The following is a 21,891-nucleotide window of genomic DNA, read 5'->3' on the forward strand; positions in this document are numbered from 1 at the left end:
CGGGCCCCCAGGTGCTGCATGCTGCCCAGGGCGTCTTGGCTTTTCAAGAGAACATATACCAGTGGGAACATGAGTTTTCAAGTGTAATAACTTGTAACTAATTTTAGATTGGAGGGCTTAGCCAGCAATTTTCTTTTTGTCTGATGAGTCTGACAAATGCCAGTTGTTACTGTCACTCACCAAACTCCTCTGGGTTTTGTGGTGACCAAATGAGACCTATGGAAATGGTATTTGTGAAAATGCTTTGGAAGCTATAAAGTGTGCCAAACATACAAAATTATATTATTTTTCAATATTAACTCCATTGCAGCAATATTTTTTTATTTAAAATTTTTATTGAGGTATAATTTGTATACCATAAAATTCGCATTTTACATGCACAATTAAATGATTTTGATTAAATTTACAGGGTTGTGCAGCTATCTCCATTATATAGTTTTACTTATTAATATTGAGATAGTATTGGCCTGTAACATTATATAAATTTCACATGTACATCATTGTATTTTGACTTCTGTGTAGAATACATTGTGCTCACCACCAAAAGTCTAGTTTCCATCCATCACCATACAAATGCCCCCCTTTATCTCTTTCACCCACCCCCGCCCCCCTTCCCCTCTGGTAACCACTAATCTGTTCTCTGTATCTATGTGTTTGTCTGTTTGTTTGTTTATCTTCCATGTATGAGTGAAATCAAATGGTGTCTTTCTCCATCTGACTTATTTTGATGAAGGCAAATAAAACTTGCTTTTCAGAGAAAACTTAAAAATCAGCGTCTGTGAAAAAAGTTAGCATATTCTTTTGTTAATAGGCAATCAAGTGTTAGAAGTAAGTGTGACCTCAAAAGAATTATCTAAAATGGAAGATATCAGTCTTTTGAAATAAAGAACTTTAATAAGAACTTTCTAATTTCTGTGGATATTGCTTTATAAACACATATGGTTTTATTAATATGATTTCCTCAGTTAAGGAAAACCAGGGAATTTGCCCCTGCTCTGAAATTCCATAGCCTCCTATTAGTCCTTTATTAGACTTTTTGTGTTCATTTTTAATTCCTTTACTAGATCCTTGGGAACAGAAAAAGAATTTTATTCACTTGAGTTTTGATAATTCCTGGAACAGAGCCTGCGCATCAGAGATGTTCTGTTAGCGTTGTTTACAAAAAAGAGGCTGGTGACACTGCCAGTACTGCTGTTTGTTACCTGAGCTAGAAAAGTAATGTCAGAAAATAGAAAACAACAAAAAAAATTTTAAAGGAAAAAATCTTAGTTGCTCAGTTAAGGATTTAGTTATTTGAACTCAAGTTTTCCTGTCATCACCCTGTACCCTTGCCTGGCACAATTTAATTGTTTAGAGGATGTGTTAGTATTTGTCGCATGTAGCATGGATGACATGGAAAAGAAAACAATTACAGTAGAGCTGCAATTAACAGTGTCACACATCATTGGAACAACATTAAACACGTGCCTCTTATCCCTGGATGGGAACTCTGAGTGATGGGTCACTCCCTGCCTCCAGGGGCACTTCCTTCAATGTGAGAGAGCAAGTGTGTTCTTGCTGCAAAGCTGCTGGGCGTGTGAAAAGGCATGGTCAGGACTGAAGACACCTTATGCGATGATCTCTTGTCTCCCAGGTTTGGTACTTCCCCAGAACTTCTTCATCTGTAAGAGAGATGAAGAGGCTGGCTTTCATCAGATGAACTGGAAGGCCATGTGAGAACTGATATTCTGATTCTATTAATCTACCCTCTCTGGTGAAATTGCATATAGAGTAAGTCTTTACGAGTTCAAAATCCCACTCAGTTCATAGCAAAGGTTGTCACACTCATTCTGAATGCCCTATCACTGATTTGTAGGTTTAGTATGATTTTACTCTTCGAGTCAGCCAGATAATATTCTCAGCTTCCCTATGGGACAAATAAGTGAGAATCCACTGTGGACTTTCTGCATGTCCAGCACAATTTGTGTTAGTTATTGCAGGTGATTCTGAAGCTATATGAGAAATAGTGTCTTCCCCAAGAAGCTCATAAACTTTGTTGCGAGAAAGAGCCATGAATAGTTCAGTGTGGTATAAATATTTGTGTGATACCAAGAACATCTGTACAATTCTGCTGCCTGCTTTTAAGGAGCTGCTGATCTAGTTTGATGTAAACAGTGTTAGTTCTTCTGCCCATTTGGCTTTCTGATATAAGCTATGCCATGCTGTTAACTTTTTAGATCTTTGCACATTCCAATTTCAAAAGAGTGAGTCATCACCAAGAGCTGTTATGGTCAAGAAAGATTTGTTGGGAACGTCGTGAATTATCTAGGCCTCCACGGATGGGTTGTTCAGGAGTTGCTGGATTGAAAGGCCTTGGTGTCTCCAAGGAGTACTGAGAAGGCTGGCCTGGAGGAGGTGTAGGCATGGGGCTGAGGGTGAAAGGACAGGGGAATTTGGAGTCTTGTGAGGCTCTGAAGCGTTTGGGAGCATAACAATATAATGGAGCATTTCTGAATGACAGTCTGTTAGTGGTGGTCAAGGTGTCTTCTTGAGAAAAGAATAGCTTTTGCTGTGATTTTTGCCATGAGACTAGTGTGCTAATCCTCTGAAGTAGGAGAGAAAAACACAAGAGATGGGTTAATGCCTAACGGCTCTATGCCCCGTTAAAAGGCTGACCCTTTGTATAGGAGGACCTCTACAAAGAAAAGCTAATGTGTGTCTAATGGACCAAAGCCTTCCATGCTAGACTTTAAAAATCTCTTTTTGCCTATGAAGTCTTGAGGTGAACAAAGGGGAACCATAAGCATGTCATTATTTTGCTTACTTGCTAAGCATTAACAACATGTTAATGTTTTGGTGGAAAATATAATTAGATGTTGTCTCTGCTCACTGGATGAATAGTCTGAATCAACAGAACAAGCAGAAGAAGAGGAAAAGAGAAGCTTTCAAATGCAAGAGCCTGAGTGGTATAGAGGTTAGACAGTTTCCCCGCGAGGCGACTTGAGGAATTTGCTGGAGTTTCAAGTGGCTAAAGAATAATTTTCTGCAAAGAGGAAAAGTTGCTTGCATGAATGAAGGGGTGGTTTTCTGGCATGTAGGAAGAAGAGGATTTGTATAGGGAAGACCGTGAGAAATGAAACCAAAGGACAGAAAGACGAGTAAAGTTAAAGGAAGAAGATGAATGAGCAGATCTAGAAGGAGAGAGAGAACTCCTGTTCTGCAGGCCCAATGAAGCCAGCCAGAAAAGCGCCAGCCCGGTTCCTGCCCCTCTGGTGAACCCTAATATCCCTGGTGTTTCCGTGGCCTGTGTCTAATGAATTGCTCCTTGTGAAATCAGTGGCTCAGATGCACCTCCAAACAAGATTGTAAGCTTCCTGAGGGCAGGCAGGAGCCACGCATGGAGTTTTTTCATTTATTTCCACAGCACCCGCCGGAGAGCTTTGTCCATGGCTGTTGCTCATTGGCACTTACAGCTTGATGAAGAGGCTGGGGGATGGGGACTGGAGGAGGGGAGCAGCCGGGCAAGTCTAATGGAAGCAGCGATGGGTGCACCAGAAGAGGCATTGCTGTGCGTTGGCAGGCAGTCTGTGCTCTGGAGTCAGCCGTCAGGCTATAGGCACTGGTTTTGTCGTTATAGAAAAGACACTTCTGTAAAGTGATGGGAAACTCTTCAGACCTCTCTGAATCTTGAAGTCAAGTCAGGCCTGGTAAATGAACCCCACTGGCCCACCTGGGAACAGCAGAATGCAGTATTGTTCTGGCATCGGTGTGGCAGCAGGTGCAATGGGCCTACAGAGGCATGCTGAAAGGGATTTTTCCTGTTTCACCTGTTTTAATTGCCTTCCGAGAGAACTACGGCCTTCTCTAGCTTCCATTTAACTCAGCAGAATAGCCAAAGGGTGCTCTTCTGGTCTCTGTCAGTCTAGCAGTAGATGGGATGTAAGTGCTTTGTGGGTGGAGACAATAAGGTGAAAGTTAAGGTCCCTAATATGTGCTGATTAAAGTTTCATACTTTCTGTTGCTACTCATGCCTTCATTGCCTTTTCTCCCTGAGTCTCTCTTGCCTTCTCAATGTTTCTTTTTCTTTTTGCAAATTGCCTGAGTAAGCATGCAGGCTGGACACCTCCTTTCCTGGGTGCGAGGGTTGTGGGTCAATACCATGCTGTGTGTCTGCAGCCCGGCAGTCCTGCCAGGCCCTGTGCTCACTGGACTTGAGTACTGTTGGGGCTCACTGGATGCACAGCTGTCCGGGGTATTGCAGGTGCTGTGCTCCTGGAGGTGCCAGCACTGACTGGGTGAGGACAATAACAGATGTCAATAGCGGGATTGCTGTGGAGATGGCTTCTTTGTACTGTACATTGAGAATCACTGTTTCATTCTCTTCAAATCTCTTGAAGTCATGACACGCTTAATTTGTCCCGGATGCTGTTAATACAATTCTTGCTGCGTTTGCCCAGGCTAAAGCAATTCTTGTTACCCTTCATAATATCAGAGGACTTCAGCCCAGCTCTGATTGTCTGACAGTCTTTAACCTGTTTCTTAAAGAGTTTCATTAAAGACTCTTCCGCTTCTGTAAAATTTCTATTTTTATATATTTCTGTTGTTTTCTTCTAGCAGGTCCAGTTCTTTTCTCTCTTGTAAGTTATTATTAGTCAAAATAGTTCACTGGAACACAAAATGAATGGTTCATAGAAAGGCTACAATGAAGTAAACAACAGTAGGCTAAAGAACACACTCAACTTGGGACAACACGCTCATTGGCTAATGATGATTGTCAGATGTTGTGTGTGCTCAGTGCTCATTGGTTAGGAGTGGCCAGAGCCTGCTCTGCAGCAGGGGTTCTCATTTGCTGGGAGCATCTGACATCGCTCAGTGGATTCTAGGAGCCAGACCACCTTCCACATGGTCCCATCTAACTGCAGGGGATGTTGGGAAATGTAATTTAAATGTGTCAGAAAATGAAGTGAGTCCAACAAACATGCAGGATCATCTCTGCCGTAGTCTACCCCTCTGGTCACGAAATATCCATTGGGGTGATAGAGAGGCCCTATCAGATGTGGATGTGATTTCTTGGATCAGCAACCTATGAGCAAAAGAGAAATGTTTCCTCTCCTCCTCCTGCACTTTACAGTGGGGATGACAGCGGTAACCTTTCTCTTTCAGCGAAAGGAAGAAAAGAAGACAAAGTGATCACTGGCCCATAGCAAAGCTGGCCTCCTGCAGGGCGGGTGCTGGGAAGTCTCTTTCCAGGGAGTGAGGGAAGTTCCCCAATAGATGCTGATCTTCCTCCCTGGGAAGGACTTTCTTGTTCATTTTTCTCAATGACCCGTGGCTCTGCCCCACACAGTTCTTCGCTGTCTATTGTGCTTGCCACATCTGAAATGGGTCTTGGGTCCTATTCACTCCTGGAATCCTCCCTGGGGACCGCAACATTCATAGCCCACTTCCTGCCCGAGGTGGATTGAAGGCTTGCAGAGTATTCAAAGCTTTCCTAATTCAGGATTGTAATTGCTTTAGTAAGACAATTCTCTCAGTGTTAGAGAAGGCTTCTGATTTGTTTTCTTTCAGAAAGCTCCATGTGTCTCGACCATACAGTTCTTTCCTAGACACAATTTCAAAGCTGTTTATTTTATCGCGTCCTCACCTCTGCGCCTCTTTCTCTTTTTCAGTTTAATGGTGGCCACCATGAGGTTGTCTAAAAGTAGGTGGAAAGACCACAACCTTAATCTGATTTTTGCCAAAGACCTGAGTCACAGGGTGCAACCGAGAGGTCTTACTGGGTCTTCAATACACGATGTCTTCTAAAATCACATCTCTCACTTCTTGGTGACTGGAAGCAATTAGCAAATGGCTTTTCCAATTCTCTAACCTTTGCACTATATAATATTAGATATCCAGTATCTGATCTTGAAAATATTCCCATATTTCTTCAATAACTCTATTTCATTTTATTTCTCTCTGTCAATGTGTTATCAGTTATATTCTGAGCTTATTTCTTTCATGAAAAATCTGGCCAAACATCAATAACAAACAATTAGTCACCAACAATACATATCCAGTGTTGTTTTTCCATCATCTTCTAGTTCTTTTAGAATTGTGACCATGTCTTAGAATAGAACCATCCAGTTCTAGAACTATAATCTCAGGAGGCAGGTGGTTTGCCTTCCATGGTATTGTGGGCAACAGTTTTGCCAATATTTTGCCACTGTATAAGCTGGATCTGCTCTGTCTGTTCTCTCCCCATTTACTATCCATCTGCTAAGTCAATATCACATATTCAGGTTTTTTGTTATGCGAGAAACCTGTTTTCTATATTAGACAAGGTGGGCTAACTGCAGTAACAAAAAATCTCAGCATCTTAGAAATAAAAATTCTTTCTTGCTCACATTACAGCCCATTGTGTGTTAGTAGAGGGAGATTTCATGACACATAATTGTTTAAGACTCAAGCCAGCAGAGGCTCCACCATCTTTGCTCCTGACATTGTCCCAAGTATCAAAATCCAGTTGGCATCCGGAGGACTGATGGCCATCTGGGCAATTGTGCAGGACATCTTAGGGGCTAGGCCTGGAAGTGGCAACATTGTATCTACCCCCATTCCACTGACCAGAACTCGATCATATGTTTTTGTCGGGTTGTATGAGAGCCTGGGAAATATGGCTCCCTGGGTGCCAAGGAGGAAAATGGAACCAGTTTGGTGATCACATAGCATTGTCTCTGTGCACTGTATGTGTGTGACACTGTAGGGGACATGGTGACTAGGACCTGCTTTGGGGATGTTGGGCGTGGGGAGCTGGGTTGGAAAAGAAAGAGCGGAAAGGCTGTGATTCCCAAAGGGAGTGGTCTTGGCAAATGAAGAAATAAAACGATTCTGGAAATCAGGTGTCTGGGGGCTGCCATGAAGCTGATGGCTATTTCATTGCAGGGCTGTGTGGGAAACTGAAGCAAACGTGTTGTTTGTCTAAAAGACAGAGAGATAATATGCTATCGTATTAAGGTTTTCTTTCCATTTTCACCAACTTAATTGGTCAAGCACAGAGACTTTCCAGTTGGAATTTGGAGCCTGTGTGCTGACTTGTAGGCTTCCTCTCTGTGCTGCCTTTTCGGGCTCAACCATCTGTCTCGAAGACCTTGAGCTCCCCGGCCCTGAGGCGGTGTCTGGCCTGTCCTCTCCACACTCAGGGAGTCTGAAAGCGGCCTTCAGCGGGGCTCCCCAACCACGTGCTGTGGTTGTAGTGTCTCAATGTCTCCTAAAGATAGATGTTTGAGAGAAATTTCTCTTTTCCATCCCTTGCAAGAAAAGCTGTTCCTCTCCTGAGAGACCGGCTCATTGCAGGCACTGGACTCTGATCGTGTCACTGCTCTGCTTTGGCCACCAGATCCATGGCCATGTCCAGAACGAGACGGGATCTGTGTACGCATCTATGGTGCTCTTTTTACCTCTGGATGTTATTATTGTCTTTCTCCTATTCTGCTTTAAATCCGTATCTCTCAATTATTTATTTTATCTTTTTGTATTAGATGTGGATATATTTCAATATGTCTTCTTAAAGTCTTTGAAGAAAATACTGGAGTATAAATATCTAAATATTTAATCTTCTTTATTTTAACATTATATTCCTTTTTTGAAGAGGTAGTAAATTCACGTCATTCAAAATTCACAAAGTATGGAGGAGCGTATAATGTGGAAAGTCTCCCTCCTATTTCTCAGCTACCCAGTTCTTCTCAGATAAAACCTGTGTGACCAGTTTTCTTCGAAATATTATATGCATATAGATGCAACTTAATTTTTCCTTTTATATATTTTTCGCAAGTGGCAACACACAATACCCTCCAGTTTTTGTTTTAATTGTTCCATAAATTTTCATTATATGAATGCATCATAATTTGTAAAGAAATATTTATTGAATTGACTGATAACGCCTTGATAGCCTTGATAAAACTCTGGTAGGAAAAAGACTTTCTCCCTGTGAACGCTCGTTGAGTGATCAGCGTGGATCAGTTGCTTTTCAGATCCCGGCCGGTCCTGATTCGTTATTGACAGTGACAATTTGTCTTCCAGCTTTCCATTCCCAGCATTCAGTGGAAACATATGCATTCCTAACCTCCCAGTCACTTAGCCATCTGGGCTTGTTGATTTTTTGTAAAGATGTTAGGAGACAGGGAATTCTTAAAGGCTAATGACCTAAGTAAGTGGGTTTGGGTGTTGATCTCAGCCATGTGTCTCTCCCTGCATTTCTTCTAGTGTTTGGAGAAGTGTTGACGACAGCGTGCTTTCCTCCTTCTCTGTGATTTGAGAATTTAATTAGTTTCTTTAGCTTTTACCCAGATGACTTAATTTTGAGTAGAGCTTTTCTAACTTTGAATTCCATCGCTTTCTCTGAGGATCACATAGGGACAGAAGTACACCTAGTCAGAAAGTAGTTACACCACCTTCAAATTGCCCCCTCCTGTGCCTGCTGCCCCTTTCTCCTGGCCCAGTCCTTCAGGTCTCCTTGGCCTCCGGGATAGACTTTGTCACCACTATGCCAGCAGCTAGAATGGCTTTTACATCCACTCTCTACTAATTCAAACATGGAAACAGTCCTTCCTTCACCTTGAAATCCCCATAGGCAGTGTGAAACTTTTTAGATTTTACAAAGAAAATAGGAAAAAAATAGAATAAAACCACTTCTCTGTCTCTACCCCAAATATTCCTCCTCCTGTCCTAACCTTGCAGCCACAAACTTTGCCCCTGATCTGGGAAGTTTCCCTGCCTTCTAGTTCAAGAAATCCTACCCATTCCTGTTTTCATTAATTCCTTGTAGTTATTGACTTACTCTTAATTATTTATCTTCTGGAAACTAAGCTTCTCCAGGTTTGACCCTAGATAATGCCCCTTGTCTTATTCCCCAGTTGTCTGTGGCCCTCAAGCCAGCCCCCATATCTAACCTGCAGAGCCCTTTGGGATGCTGTCACTTGCTTTAAAGCCCCAAAGCAACGTCGTCTTCTTTTTCCACTTCATGGAAAAGTTCATGCTCCCTTTTGACTCATCTGCTAACTTCTGCATTTCCTATCCGTGGAGCAAATTCACTCTCAGCTTATCCTCAGAGCAGGCAGAGCAGGCTGAGTTATGAAAAGAGCTTTTGGTGTACTCAAGGTCAGAATGCCTGCGTTGAAAGCACACTCTTGGCTAAGTCGCTTAATCCCGCCAGACTTTGGTTCCTTCTTCTGTGATATGAAAGGGTAGAGGTCTCCTTTCCTTTTATCCCCCTCCTCATGTCCATCCTCCCTGCAACCCCACAGGTAACCAGTTTACTGGGGTCGATGTGGTTTTTATTTGTGTATGTTTACAATGTGTATTACTTTGTGGGCATGTATATCTAAAAATAAGTTTTACTTAAATATAGTTTTAGATTTACAGAAAAGTTGCAAACACAGCATGGAGTGTCTCTGTATACCCCGACCCAGTTTCCCATATTGTTAACATCTTGCATTACTAAGGTACATTTGTCACAGCTAATGAACCCAAACTGATACGTTATTACTATTACATAACAGGCATTATAATGTGTGAAGTCCATACTTTATTAGATTTCCTTAGTTTTTACCTAGTGTCCTCTTTCTGTTGCACGATGCCACATCTCATTAGCCATTCTGACTCCTTAGGCTCCTCTAGACTGTGACAGTTTCTCAGACTTTCCTTGTTCTGATGACCTTGCCAATTTGAGGATGACTGCTTAGGTGTTTAGTAGAATGATTCTCCAGGGAGATTTATTTGATTCTTTTCCACGATTACACTGGGGTTTTTGCATTCTTAGGGGGAGGAGATCACAGAGGTAAAGTGCCATTCTCACTACATCATCTCAGGGGTGCTGTTATCAACATTGCTTACCACTGTTGATGTTGACCTTGAGCTCATAGCTTGAGGGAGTGTTTGTCAGGTCTCTTACTGAAAAGTTACTTTTTTCCCTCCCATCGCATATTGCCCTCTTTGGAAGGAAGTCACTAGGCACCGTGTAGGCATTTACTTTTAAGTTATACAAACTGCATTATGGTTTGAATCTGATTCTGCTCTTGTCATTTCACTCAACACTGTGTTTCTAAGAACGATCCATGTTCCTACATGTATGTCTAACCGCTGCACGACATTCCATAGTGAGTGAGCATCTGTTGCATTCTGGTTTTCCTGTGCCTTAGGGATGGGTACTCAGATTGCTCCCAGTGCCCCACTAACCTAAGCAGTGCTGTGACAAACATCCTTACACGTTTCCTAAAGAACTGTGTGGGAATTTATCCACGACGGATCTATAGACAAGAGTGGAACTTCTGCGTCATAAGCCGTATTATTAGTAATTTGACTAAGCCTTGCTCAGTAGAGGGTTAGTGCATGAGGATTCCCATATCCACATCTCTGCCAATTGTTGACTGTTCAGCTTTCTCATTTTTTTCTAATCTGGTTGATATTTGATATCTTGTTATTTTAAATTGCGTTTCTCTAATTATTTTGAAGTTTGAACAATTTTTTGTATACTTATTAGCTCTTGTTTTCCTTTTTGTGTGTGATTTCTGTTCATATACTTTGTCAATTTTTCTACTAATATTCTTGTATTTTTCTTTTTTATTTCTTTGTAAAGTTCTTCTTGGATTTAGTCATTGGAAATATCGTCTCCCATTCTGTCATCTTCTTATTGTATCTGTTCATGATGCCCTTTATTAAGATTTTTGTTAAGCTTGTTAATTTTTATGTGATAAATTTAATAAACTGTTTGCCTTGCAGTTTGTTTAAGAAATTCTTCCTATCGCTAGATCACAAAAACTTGAAGTGTGCTCGCTTCCATTAATTTCACACTTCTGCTTTTCACATTAATGTCTATAACTCAATTTGGAGTGTAGAGGAGAAAGACATTTCCTCTACCTTCTCTGGGTTCATCTGGCTGGAGAATGAATTAAATTAACATGAGACAGAATAGCAGGAGAAAATTAAACAAAGCTTTATGAGGACCATGGCCCCAGGCCTTTCTTCCCGAAGGAAGGAAGGGCACCGAAGAAGTGGGGTGCACAGAGTGGTTATATACCCCCAAACAGGGTGTTTCACATATGATTGAAATGTCCCTCCCACAATAGTCACAAGATTGCCCTGTTGGCACAGCGCTTGATGGACACAGCAGGTAGTGGGTCTGCTAACTTGGAGGGCTCAGCAGGAGGCAAGTTTATTGTCTTGAGCTGGGTGGTCACAGATGAGCACAGCAATCAGTTCCCAGCCTAAGGAAAGATGCTTAATCCTTAAAGAAATGCCAATGTTGGGAGGGGGAGGGAAGTCAGTTACAGGAGGTTACCAGACAAGCACAATAAACAAATGCAGATTTAAGTCCTTGCCTTCCCCATTGATTAAGAGTTTCTAGAGATAAGGTCGTCTCCCCTTCTTCCTGGTACAGAGGGAGATATTTCTACAGATGGAGAGTTCCTTTACAATGTAAATGTCTCTTACAAAGGGTAAGTAAATTCTACTTTTCAGTTGCTTTCCTGTCTGCAAAGTAACCAGCCTCAAATAATCATCATGCCAAAGAGACATATCTTGGGGTGGCCAATTCCAGGCCCCCACAGGAGCATACCTCTATATGTTGTTTGAGGTAGGCATCTGCTTTGATTTTCCTCTGTATGGTGAACCAGTTTTCCTACCACCATCTGCAGTCCATTCTTTCCCCGTAATTTTGGGTGTCACCTTTATCATATGTTAATTTTCTGCGTGTACTTGACCCTGAATTGGACCTATCTATTCTGTTCTGTGACTCTGCCTCTATCGGGCCAGTTCATACTGTATTTAATTACTATGCCTGGTGTCATGTCTTAGTGTCTGAGAGCGACGTCATATTCTTTCCTGTTTTGTTGCAGAGTTAACAGCTATTTGTGCAGTTTATAATGTTGTTGTCATTGTTGTTATACAAATAATTGGATAAGCTCACAAATTCAGTTGATATTTTGATTGGAATTCCATCAGATTTAAGAATTAATTGGAAGAGAATTAATATCTTTAGAGCATAGTCATCTTATCTTGAAGCAGTGATCTCTACCCATTTCTTCAATTTTAAACCCATTTCTGCTTAAACATTTCAGAGAAATGTAATTTAATAAACATATAACACATGAGCACACAAAAATTGTTGTGAATTTAGTTCCTAATGTTATATTTATTCCTTTCTACTATTTTGCCAAGGTTTAACCATGACCCTTCAACTAAATTGTGATCTAGTTGAGGACGGGGCCATGCTGGTGATTTCTTTTTTGCCTCACTGCATTTCAACCTAGAGGGGCGTAAGGAATACCAGTTTTTTAATTGATATTTAGGATAAACACCCTATTGAAGGTTGTTTTTTTCTGGCCTCCACTTTTATACTTTTGCCTTTTTTCTCCTCTTTACTGATTTTCTTGCCCTTCCCATCTGTTTTCCTGTTGCCTTCCCTGGGTGAAAATGCCTGACGTCGCCATGTGACAGTGGCTCACAGCGCCTCCATGTATTGAGTGAGGCTGGGCTCTGTTGTGCTGTCGGTGCATTTCCTCTGGGGATAAGCAAGGTAACTTAAGACTCAGCTGTGTCACTAAGTCAAGGTGAGTTTTCAGCTTGGTACAACTGCATTCCCAACCATTAGAAAGATGTTAACATTTACTGCCAAGCTGTCTCTTATATATCCTGTAATAAAAAGCCAAAATATGCTGTCTTTTTTTTTCCAATTTCACCCTTAAGCTGCTTTTTCATTACCACATTTTCTTTGCTAAGTGCTTTAACGTTCTTTATTGAACCTTTTATTGTTTCAGGTGCTTGCGTAGTAGTCGCCTTCGATCTAAAGAAAAAAGAGTTTTACTTTCTTAGGAGAAAGCAGTGTTCTAATGGACCCTGTCTTTTGCTAGGGACATGTCTAACCCCTGCCTTCTTCGCTGCTTTTGCCTTGTTTCTGATTTTCACTCGATGTAATTCTGATGATCCAGAGGCTTGACTTGACCTGTACCCTGTCCAAATCCGTGTCACAGTAAGCTACAAGGTCGTCATAGTAAGCTGCAAGGTCGTCCTAGTAAGCTATAAGGTAACGAGGTTTTCTTAGTTTAAAAGCTGTTTTAATCTGATTGTGTCACCGTGCAAGGAATTAATTAGTTTAGTTTGCTCTGGGACTGTGTGTAGTGAGAAGACCACGTTTGGAAGAAATAATTAAGAGTATAAGTGCTGAATAAGCAGAGGGCACTAAAAAAGCCTGGTACCCCTTGGCTGTAGTACTTTGAGACCCAAAATGTCTGTGGACCGGCTTGTTGTACCTGAGCTAAGAGAACGGTGGTGGTGTTTCAGGACTAATCAATATTCTGATTTTGCTGAAGAGGAAACAAAGTTTCAGAGTTAATCTGATGGCACTGGGTCTCTACGGCATTTAGAATTTTTCATGAAATATTTTCTGAGTAAAGGCGTACGAAGTAGTGTTTACTGTGTTATACCTTAAAGAGCAAAACGTGTTTGTTCAGAAAAGCAATCTTGTAGCTAAAATATTAATGTGGCAGAGATCCACATTCTCTGTTTAGTAAAAATAAAGAGCCACGCTGGGTCGTATGCCCAGGGCCATCCCTTAAAGCTTTAGAAGACATGAAACGCCTAGAGGATAGTTTCTTCCCCCCACCCCCACCCCCGTTCAGCAAGCTCAGCCTGTTAGGCTTGACTCCAGAATCAAGACGGTCTTATCCTGCCCTCAGGGGTTGTTCATCTGGGAAATGGCAGGTCTCTTCAGCTTGTTTTTGTTGCAGTGGTATACCAGAGGACACACTGGTTTGTGCTCCTATATTTAGGCCAGCTGAGGAGTCCAGGATTTGGAGAGGCAGATAACCTGCAACTATTTGCAAGCATTTTCTTCCGAGTTAGGAGTGTGATGATGGAAACCCTGATGTTGGCCTCCATTATTCTCCCAACATATTTTTTGAGCATCTACATTGTATATATGCACCACAGTAGATTCCATTTTGCTGCTCTACAGGGATCCCTGGGGGAAAAGACAAAGATCCTGCATCCATTTCTGGTAGGGAGTAAAGACGGGAGCAGAAAGGACAACCCCAGACATGGGAAGGGCGTAAACATGGGTATGTGCTCTTCATCACAGAGATGGAGGAGGACTCGGGTAGAAAGAAAATGCAGTTTGACGCATTCTTCTCTATTTAATGAAATGTGAAAATAATAAAAAGAACTGCCTATGTCTTTTCTATAGTCTCGATATGGATTATTAATATTCAATAATTACAGAGGCGACAGGTGGTTTTTTAGCATACAGAACAGAGCCCTGATTGTGGCAGCACCTCACCAGAATTAAGGGTGCTCAGGGTCACACTTCAGGAACTCTTGTTCTTTTGTACTCAGACATTTGTCACATGTGTGATTGTGAGGGAGTACTTACCCATGTCTTCAGGAAATAAAGTCATTTCTAATACCCTGATAGAAACAAAGAAACAAAGCAAACCCCTGAAAGCAATGCTCAGGTTTGTTTCCTTGCAGGCTTAGGGGTTTGTAGCTCCTTGAGCTGTCCAGACACATGTCCCTTAGAAGGGTGTTTCTCACACTGTGTACATGGATGAAGTCTTGAGATTCTACAAATTCTTTTAGTTCAAAAAATTTTAACGATAATTTTTTTTTTTGGTAAGTAAGATTGGTCCTAAGCTAATTCCATTTCCAATCTTTCTCTTTCTACTTGAGGAAGATTGTCCCTGAGCTAACATCTGTGCCTATCTTCCTCTATTTGGTATGTGGGATGCTGCCACAGCATGGCTTGAGTGGTGTGTAGGTCCATGCCCAGGATCTGAACCCATGAACCCCAGGCTGCCGAAATTCAGCATGTGAACTTAACCACTATACCACTGGGCTGGCCCCCTAGTGATAATTTTTAATGCTTATATTTTCCAGGTATAAAGATGAAATGTTCCCTGTTTCTATGATAACAATTAAAATATATTTTTATAGAATAAGACTTCAGATTATTAAGTTATTGTTTCTCAGACAGCAGTCATCCTTAAGAATTCTGTTCTTGTGGATGCTTGAGAATTTCTTCTTTTACTCACATTTGAGAAACACTGGTTGAAACTATGTTGCATTTTGGAGCCCACCATTCGATTACTTCTTTCCCGGCTTAATACTTTTACATTGCTTTTGTGCCAATGATCGCGAGAGTTGGTCAGCCAATGATTTCGATTATTATGATGATCACTAGATTGATTGACTGAATGATTGGTGTATCCATTTTCCAGGTATCTTGGTGGTGGTTTTAAAATTGTTTAAATACTTTTAACTGTTTGAATAGCTGTCTTTATTTTGTGTATTCAAATTGAAATCCACTTAGGAGAGCCCTCAGAGGCCCCAGGAAGAAGCTCCAATGGTAAAGAGGAAAAATCTGTAAATTTACAGTAAAGGAGAAGCTCTGTTTCCCTTCTCGTCTGACTCTTTGTTTCTCTCTTTCCATATATATGAGGCACAATACATATCTGCCTCTGTCCATGTATTAGAGAGAGAGAAATAGAAAGAGTTTTTGATTATCTATTTACTATCATCCATCTGTCTTTCTGTCTATCTGTCTGTCTATTGAGAGACAGATGCAGACAGACACAGGAAGAGATAAGCTAGGCTGGATGCTGAAGGCAAGGTAAGCTGGGAACGTGTCCTGTTCACAGTCAGTTGAGACACTTTGGTCTGAAAAAACTCCCTAAGTGGCAGAAGCAGTTCAGAAGCCTGGAGCGGAGCAGGGGGTGTGGAGGGAGGGCTGTGCACTAAAATTGCCTATAATATTAGCTGCTGTTTTTTCACTGACAAAACACTGTGTTGGCCCAGGATGCAGCCCTCGGAAGTAGTGTTGAGAAATAGCAGCAGCAAAGGTAGGGGAGAATGCGTCTCGGCGAGTGCTGCTGTGGGAAGGCAGGCACGAATTATTGGTGTTGTCAGTGAATTTCCCCGTGTCAGAGCCAGCAGAAGTTGGAAGTGACTGGGACTAGGAGGTGCGTCAGCAGGGACCTCGGTGGCTCTCAAACAGGGTGGATTTATGCAGCATGTGGAAACTCCAGGCAGCTCATCACGGCAGACAGTAGAGATGTTTATTGGTTTCTAAGTGTTATTTCCTGCTTTTCAGCAACATCTTTTTTCATATAGCTTGTAAGTAGGGCTTGGAAAATAAGATGTCCTGCCCGCTGGGGGTTGTCATACATTAACAGCCTGGCGTTAGGACCGTGGAACAGAGCCGTGCAGGTTGACAAGAACACATCCCACTGTGGGGCTGATAAACAGTTGCCAGGGGAGGAGGAAGAGAACACCAGAAAGTTCTTCCTAAGAAGCGTGTGGGGCGTTAACTTGCAGATGAGGTCTCTGAGGAGCAGCTGCCCTGCTTCAAGCTTGGATTTAAAGTTCTTTGAAGACTTGCACAGACCCGGAAGAGGCAGAGGAGGCGGGTGGAGAGGGGGAAAGGGTTGTTCCCTGTTGTTCCCCTGCTGTGCAGCTGAGCTCAGGAGTCAAGACCCTGGAGAGGGTGAAAACCTTGGACCGCTCACACCACCTCCCGTAGGAGCCAGCACCCTTGGCACGCTCACCCATGTCCCACCTGGCTACCCCCTTGGAAGGCTTTGGCCTGGACTTTGGGGTCTTACCCCATGTCCAAAGGCTGCCTGTTGGAGTGTACTTACCGAGAGACGGATCTCAACATGGAGGATGTTGCAGGTGAGGAGTGTGGGACTGGCCAACCACTCGCCTCCCTGCCTGGTATGCTGCTCCACGCAAGTTCTTATTTATGGCAACTGCTGCCATTTATCGGGGACCAAGCACCAATCTTTATATGCATCACCTCAAATCCTTCTTTTAACGACTCTCACGTGGGAGACATTGCGATTTTGCACTTGTCCTTTGAGGAGCGTGTGCTTCAGAGAAGTTATATAATTAATTTGTCCAGCTGCAATACCTAGACCCTGTTATTTAGGAAACTCCCGAAATACCACCTTCCTTGGTCCTGTCCCACTCCCTGCGTTCTCTGAGAAAGGACAGGTGACAATGCTGCTGAGCTCAGTTGTGTTCTGTGCAATTCCCTGGGTGTGTCCTGTGCTCTCAGAATGTGCGAGGTGCTGAGCTGGGGCCCGGGAACACCAGGAGGAACGGCGCTGTCTCTGCGCCGGCACGGCGGCTCCTGGAGGGCAGTAGTGAGCGCCTGCACACTTGTCATACACGTCAGGTTGTCCCAAGTGTGAGGTCAGAGCCACCTCACGCCTGGACAGATGCTGGTGCTGTGTTGTGGGGGGCTGGGTGCGGGGTGTGTGGCTTACCAGGCCGGACTCCCAGAGGAGGAGAGCCGTGATCTGCAGAGTGATGAAGGTTTCAGCAGCTCGACGTGGGGAGGAGACTCCAGTCTGGTGGCAAAGCGTCGAAGTCAGAGGGCAAGGGAACGGCGCACAGCCTGGCTTCAGGCTTGGAATCCAGGCGCCTTCACCTCCCGGTCTTGCAGCAGCCGTGTGAGGCGGGGCCAGGCAGGAAGGAGACGTGGTTCTAATTAGTGCACTGAAGGCAGAACTGTAAATCTGCAGTTTTGAATGTTTTCCTTTTTTTTTTAAATACCACTGAGACAGTGATAAAGGGCTGGGTGAAATTCAAGTGTTGTGGTTAGCGGACAACTTTGTGAATTGCTGACTTAAGCACTTGCTCTCTTTGCCTTCTTTTTCTCCTCCTGTGCTAAATGGTACAAAAAACCCCAGACTGAGATGGAACATCAGTGTTGGGGTTTTCGTTTTGAGCACTGATCTGAGCGCATCCTGCAGAGGCCCTTTCTCTGAAGGGAAGGGGGTGGGGGTGGAGGCCAGTGGGGGTGGAGACAGCAGTGCAGTCAACCCCGCCTCTCTCTGCAGGGCATCCTGGCGCCTCTGCTGGGTGCACACTGCACCATAGATGCCCACCTTCTGCTCAGACCTGCTTTCAAGGCAGGTTGAATACGAGGGGTGGAAAGTCCTGCATTCTTTACAGCTGTCAGAGAAGTTATGTAATTAATTTGTCCAGCTTTCCCGCCCCTGCCAGGCAGCCAGAGAGGGAGAGAGGGAGATTGTTCTGGTGCAGACGGATCATAGCATCAACATCCCGATCTCCTCAGACATCCCAAGCTGCTATTTAAGACTCTGAGTGAAAAGAGGGAGGGGGAAAAACAGAGGGAAAAAAACCGCAGAAAACTCAAAAATCACAGCTATTATTTTTAAGCACTTCTTTTGCTTTTCATGTCCATTTTGTAATAGGAAGGGACAAAAAGCTGTAGGGAGTGACTATATAAACCCTCGGATACTTGTGGTAATAATGAGTGGAATACAGAACATCACTTTGGCATTAAGAACGCCATCAGTTTGCAATTTGCTGAATGGGAAATGTTTATTTTAAAGTACGGGGAAATTTTTATATGCAACATTAATGCAATGGATTTTATAAAATAAATCTGGAGAGAAAGTTTATACCCTGGGTCCCAGAGCCTCAGACCTTTGAATCAATACCTTACTCCACTGATGAGAGCAGTTTCCCTGTGTCAGGGCAGCCAGTCAAAGCAAAAAGAGAGCCCCTGGGGAGGAAGCAGGTGGGACAGTAAATTCTCCCTCAGTCGAGGGACAGCCGAGGCTCTGAATTGAATTTCTGTGACTGTAAATTCTGGAGTTAACCGTGTTGGCTAGAAATTGCAAGAAGAAGCAGCCTCGTGGTCTGGGGATCATGGTGTTTCATAAGCGTTCCTTGCAGCTTTCAGTTCCTGCCTTCGAATGCCTCATGGGACAGGTCCAGTGGAGTTTTTATGTGTGTCTTTAGGGGTCAGGCCATGAGGGCCTCTCGGCAGGAGTGCACTGTGGGGATGTTCAAACCATTGGCATGGCTGCTTGTGGAGGTGTGCCCCCAGCTCAGGGATGCAGGGCTGTAAATAGGGGCCTGGGGCTGGGGCTTTCAGGAGCCATGTCCAGAGTAAATGTGTGATTGGACAAGGGTCTGGAAAGTGGTGGGCATTATGACAGGACCACAAAACAAAATTGTTGTGACAACTTAATGAGCAGAATAGCAAACGGAGGCCCAGAGAGGACTTCTGATGGCTTTGTCTTGGGTTTCTAAACTGAGATAAAATATTTCTGCATCTGTTACTCTCCCTCTTCTGTGCCTCCAGGGCCTTCTACCCCTCCTCTGCTGTCAGGAAGGTGAGGTCCCATTTGCCACTCTCCCCCAAAGTCCCCCCACCCCACCTGTAGGTTCTTGTCCTCCTATTAACACAGCCATTGTTATGCAATAGCAGGACACCTCTGTGATGACAGCCGGCCATCTGGTACCCAGCTGAGACAGAGATCCAAGGAGGAGAGAACTGAGGCCTCAGGAGAAGGACATGCCTGAGTGGGAACACCTGTGTCCATACTGGTGGGAGAGCTGGAAGGGCAAGGAAACAGTGTGCATCTCTCCTGTGCCACCATGTGGCTTCCTGGTCCAAGCAGCATACCCTTGAGGAAGGGCCTGGTGCTTCTTCCTTAGTTGTCTGTCTCACATGCCTTACATTGACCAGGAGGGGTAGAAAGCCCAAGTGATGCAGAAGCCAGATCATTGGTCCCCTGTAGGTAGTGCCTGGGTACATTTGGCTGGTGGAATACTTTGTGAAATGCAACCTCGTGTGCACGTATTTCCTTTCCAGGTGCCCAGGTTTGAGTTAAGGTCCGTAGTGGAGACCCGTCGTGCTCCAGAGTGAATTGAGTGAGAAATTCCTGAAGCACTCGATGTCTGAGTCAGGGCAGGTCCCAATGCCTCTAAACGCCAATGGAGGCTCTTCAGCTTCCGGTGCAGACAAGCTCTTTCTCATTTCTGCTTTTGAGGGCAGTTCCCTCCTTAATGTATCCCAACCTCCTGACAAAGCTGGCAAGTTTCCTTATCCTGGTACTGTGTCATGTCAGGCACCGACGTGAGTGGATCAATGGATTTTATTTAATGGTATTGATGTTTTAGTTCAAAAAATTCTGTAAAAGGTAAAAATAGAAATCACATTTTGACTTCTCCTAAAACTGCTCACAGATAACTAATTTCGAGGGAAACTCTCTTCGGTGAATGTGGACATTCTGTTTAACTGGATGAGAATACAGGGGAATGGGGAGAAATAAACACGTTTTGTTTTCCATGGATGGAAGCTTGCGGATGGCCTTGAGGAGTGTACAGATCTGGTGCAGAAAATACACAAATGTGTGCTTCTGCCAAGACAGCAGAAAGAGGGGCAGGTCCGTCACGCTTTTCCTAAAGACGGTGACAAGAGGAATCCGGAGGGATTGTAATTGCAGATGTCACATCTCAGGACACTCCTCAACCTTGAGAAACCTCAGGGCCAGAAAACTTACACGGACAAAAATGAGTGGTTTCTGTCCTCGCAGATGTGCATGAAAACATTGGGGACACTGCTTGTTGTGAGCTATTCATTTTACTTGGAGATGTTTGCAAGTGGTGGACTTTTAGGCAGGACTTGGAGATAAGATTAAACATCACCAGAGCTTTAGAAACACCCCTAGATGGAAAATTTGTCATGCTTGAGAGGAAGCGGCAAATTTGCAAAAGGATTTCAAGGCTGTTGTTAAGTCGTGCTCTTAGGGAGGACAGGTCAGCCTTAGGTAGATTGGAAAATTGACAGAGCGTGTCTTTGGGACTCCTCTGTGCTCCTTGAGGGGCCCTTTTGCAGATGTCAAGAGCCTGCCACCCCTCTGGATGCACACGGCCCGTGTTGTTCTCACTCTCCCCTGAATCTCACCTGTGCTCTGGGCTCCCTTCTTGGCAATGAAAGGCAAAGTGGTTGTTGTTGTTGTTTTTTTTTTTAAATGACTTGAGTTTATGCTTTTTAGAGTGGTTTTAGGTTTACAAAAAAATTGAGCAGAAAATACAGAGGGTTCCTGTATACTCCCTCACCCCATGGTTTCTCCTATTATTAACATCTTGCATTAGTGTGGTACATTTGTCGTAATCGATGAACTTACATTGGCACATTGTTATCACCCAGCGTCCACCGTTTGCCTTAGGGTTTACTCTTTGTGTTACACAGTCTATGGGTTTGACAAATGTATAACATGTGTATGCACCATTGCAGTACCATCCAGGATAGCCCTAAACAGCTCTTTGCTCTGCCTGTTTATCCCTCGGCCTAAGCCCTGGGCATCCGCTTGTCTTTTTACTGTCTTCATAGTTTTGCCCTTTCCAGAATTTTGTGTAATTGGAATCATGTATTACGTAGCCATTTCAGATGGGCTGCTTTCACTGGGCAACGTGCATTTAAGCTTCCTCCATGTCTTTCTGTGCCTTGAGAGCCCATTTCTCTTTTCTCCAAATAATATTCCATTGTCTGGATGTGCCACACTTTGTTTATCCACTCACCTATTGAAGGACAGCTTGGTTGCTAATGACAAGGTTTTTAATCCTTAGATTATATTAGAATTGCTTAAATTGATAGAAGTGGCTAATTCAGGAAAAATGTAATGTTTACAGTCTACTATTCTTTTAAAACAGTTTTAGGTTTACAACAAAATTGAGAAGAAGGTACAGAGATTTGCCACACACGCCTTGGCCCCCACATGTGCATACGCTGCCCCGTTATCGACATCACTCACCAGAATGGGACATATTTTTAACTGAAGATGGACCTAAATCCATTGTGTTTTCACTGCCCTAAAAATCCGCTGTACCATGGCTGTTCATCCCCCCCCACCCCTTCTCCTGGCAACCACTCATTTTTTTTTTTATTGTCTCTGTAGTTTTACCTTTTCCAGAATGTCATATAATTAGAATCATACGATATGTAGACCTTTTCACATTGACTTCTTTCACTTAGTAATGTGCATTTAAGGTTCCTCCATGTCTTTTCATGGCTTGATGGCTCATTTCTTTTTAGCGCTGACTAATATTCCATTGTCC

At 43.4% G+C, this 21,891-nt stretch overlaps 1 protein-coding gene across 4 annotated transcripts in view; it reads left to right on the forward strand.

Moving 5' to 3' along the window:
- Positions 1 to 21,891, forward strand: part of ZMAT4 (zinc finger matrin-type 4) — a 321,138-nt gene that overhangs the window by 66,865 nt on the left and 232,382 nt on the right. The window lies entirely within an intron of this gene.

Source organism: Equus caballus, chromosome 27 (assembly GCF_041296265.1).
Source record: "Equus caballus isolate H_3958 breed thoroughbred chromosome 27, TB-T2T, whole genome shotgun sequence".
NCBI lineage: Eukaryota > Metazoa > Chordata > Mammalia > Perissodactyla > Equidae > Equus > Equus caballus.